Source organism: Oryctolagus cuniculus, chromosome 5, assembly GCF_051225735.1.
Source record: "Oryctolagus cuniculus isolate XC-2025 breed Fujian yellow rabbit chromosome 5, ASM5122573v1, whole genome shotgun sequence".
Taxonomy (NCBI): Eukaryota; Metazoa; Chordata; class Mammalia; order Lagomorpha; family Leporidae; genus Oryctolagus; species Oryctolagus cuniculus.
The window spans coordinates 102,016,547-102,020,094 of NC_142871.1; positions in this window are offsets into that span (position 1 = coordinate 102,016,547).

Genomic DNA, 3,548 nt, shown 5'->3' on the forward strand with positions numbered 1-3,548 from the left:
ATCAGTCATTGTTGACAAATCTCGTAACTGCTAAGTTTGGATGATAGGGACACATTCACAATTCCTCTGTACAATTCTTGATAAAGAATTCTATACAATTAATAAACAATCACAAAGATGATATGTCTGGTCTGTGTCTACAGGAGATTGCTTAATCCCAAGCAGCAAAGAGTATATGAAATATAATGAACATATTCTTAGCTTGTGCCTTCGTACCTTGAACTGTGACAGGTGTGTTATCCTGAGGGCCAGTTGGGAGCACCTCTGAGGAATGCTGTAACACTTGGGAAAAGAAACTTTTCTGAGAGGGCTTAAATTAAACCATGAAATGTCTGTCTCAAATTGGCTCTCAGCATGCCCTGAAAATGTATCTGGTACTTACATTTTGAAAGAAAACAACCAGGAAATATCTTGTGCTTCTCTGACTGAAATAGCTGTGACATTTCACGCCCAAGCATCTTTCCAGTGGCCTGACCCTGGAGCAGTGACTGGGCTCACTGGCTCGCCTGCGGTGGGGACGGCTTGGAGGTGGAGGTGGCAGGCTTGGCAGGAGCTCAGCGGCGGCTTGTTTGCCCACCGGCGAACATCACAGGCAGGCTGCCTCACGCCAGAAGCGGCAGTGCAGCTTTGGCAGAGCCTCTGAAAATGTCAGTCTGATTCTTTTCTGAAACTATTTTTGCCTTCTACATTTTAATTATTCTAAATTTTGGAAAGTATCTGGGCATGGCAAAGTCTTTATTTTCTTATTTTGGCACTTGCATTGATTCCTATTTTAGTAACTTCTTTTTAGCTCTCCTCAATAGAAATTAAATAGAAATAATTTGGGGTATTCTAAGTAGATTGAATGGTGGGGTCAGGCTTACACCATTTGAAATTTTCCTGGTTCATTTGCAGAACATGAATGCAAATGCTTTATGGCTCAGCTTATATACTCAGAGAAATGCCACCAGATCCAGGGATGGTTTAGTATTTAGAGACCAAGTTTGTTACTGGCCAACACTCCTCCCCACTTGACACTCTCCAGCCCTCTCCAGCCCTTCTCTCCTCCCTCTCCAGCACCTTAGCTTGACCTGCCCCAGATGCATCTTCCCAATCACCTTCTACCTTTGTTAACCGTTGGCCCTCTGCAGATTTTGCTGTCTTATATTGCAGTTAGAAATCTCAGATGATTCCAAATCTTTTAGCATTTTAACTGATTTTGAAAACTAGAATTTTTACTTAATAAATAAATTCCTAAAATAATTTGTGAAATTTTTATAGCAATTAAAATTTTTAGAATGTTTCCCATATTTTCTAAATTAAAAGAAATTGCACTACACATTATATCTCAATGTTTTTCTAATAATTTAGGGTTAATTATTTTTTAAAAGATTTATTTTAATTGTTTAAAGACAGTTACAGAGAGAGGTAGAGGCAGAGAGAGAGAGAGAGAGAGAGTTCTTCCACATCCACTGGCTCACTTCCCAAATGACTGCAATGGCCAGAGCTGAGGTGATCTGAAGCCAAGAGCCAGGAGCTTCTTCCAGGTCTCTCACATGAGAGCAGGGGCCCAAGGACTTGGGCCATTTTCGACTGCTTTCCCAGGCCATAGCAGAGAGCTGGATAGGAAGTGGAGCAGCTGGGACTCAAACCAGCAACCATAAGTGATGTCAGCACTGCAGGCCGGGGCTTTAACCTGCTGCGCTACGGCGCCAGCCTCCAATTATTCTGTGACCAACTGGCCCAGTTCTAAGATACTGAGCCTAATTTCAGGATACTGGACTAGGTAACTGTTACTAGAGAGGGCAGTCCGAGCAGGAAGCATCTAGACCAAGACTCAGGATGTAGGGTTCAGTTCAGCAAGCTGGATACAATATACAAAAATGATCACAACATAACAGGTGTTAGTTCACACACATATGGGTCCACAGGGAAGGGAGATCAGTGTAAAGTAACAGGAATAGTATGATAGGCAGACGGAACATGAGAGGAAGGAAGCTAAGAGCAGTAACTTAAAAATCTGTTGGGGCCGGCGCTGTGGTGCAGTGGGTTAATGCCCTGGCCTGAAGCGCTGCCATCCCATATGGGTGCCAGTTCAAGACCAGCTGCTCCACTTCCGATCTAGCTCTCTGCTGTGGCCTGGGAAAGCAGTAGAAGATGGCCCAAGTCCTTGGGCCCCTGCACCCACATGAAGACCCAGAGGAAGCTCCTGGCTCCGGAAAGGCACAGCTCTGGCCATTGCAGCCAATTGGGGAGTGAACCATTGGATGGAAGACCTCTCTCTCTCTCTGCCTCTCCTCTCTCTGTATTACCCTTTCAAATAAATAAATAAATTTTCAAAAATTTCAAATTGAATCTTTCAAATAAATAAATAAATGTTTAAAAAAAATCTGTTGTTGATCAATAGGGGATTGGCACAGGGAAGATTGCCCACAGTCTGAAGGACTTCATGCCTCTCTTAAGAGAGATAATTGTAGGCGCCGGCATTGTGGTACAGTGGGTAAAATCCTTTGCCTGGGATGCCAGCATCCCATATGGGTGTTGGTTCATGTCCCAGATGCTTTACTTCCAATCCAGCTCCCTTCTAATGGTCTGAGAAAAGCAGTGGAAGGCGGCCAAGCGTTTGGGCCCCTGTCACCCATATGGGAGACAGGAAAGAAGCTCTTGGTTTCAATCTGGCCCTGTGCTGGCCATTGTGGCCATCTGGGGAGTGAACCAGTGGGTAAAAGATTTCTCTCCCTCTCCCTCTCTCTCTGAAACCCTTTCAAGTGAATAAAAAAACCTTTTTAGAGAGAGAGAGAAGTAATGATAAGAGTTTGACAGAGCAAATCTTAGAGGAGGAATTCTCTGCACAAATAATCAAAATTAGGAGGCAGTAACCCAAATTAAAAGCAAAGGTGGGAACAAGGTTCTGGATTCAGGGTCAATGGCCTAGAAACAGCCACTTGAATACTGTTATCTATTTTCCACTGCTACAGAATAAATAAGAAAAAATCTAAGGCATTCATTTATTATTTCACAGTCTCCTAGGGTAAGGAAACATGATACCAGTCAGTTGCTCAGACTGAAATCAAGGTGCTAGTTGGACAGCAATGTCATCTGAGGAGTGGAGTCTTCTTCCAATGTCACTTATTTTTGTGGTTGGTGGAATTCAGAGCCATGTCATCAGTAAGACTGATGTTCTTAGCTGGCGCCGTGGCTCAATAGGCTAATCCTCCGCCTTGCGGCGCCGGCACACCGGGTTCTAGTCCCGGTCGGGGCGCCGGATTCTGTCCCGGTCACCCCTCTTCCAGGCCAGCTCTCTGCTGTGGCCAGGGAGTGCAGTGGAGGATGGCCCAGGTGCTTGGGCCCTGTACCCCATGGGAGACCAGGAGAAGCACCTGGCTCCTGGCTTCAAATCAGCGTGGTGCGCCGGCTGCAGCGTGCTAGCCGCGGCGGCCATTGGAGGGTGAACCAATGGCAAAGGAAGACCTTTCTCTCTGTCTCTCTCTCTCACTGTCCACTTTGCCTGTCAAAAAAAAAAAAAAAAAAAAAAAAAAAAAAAGACTGATGTTCTTGTTTTCTTGTAG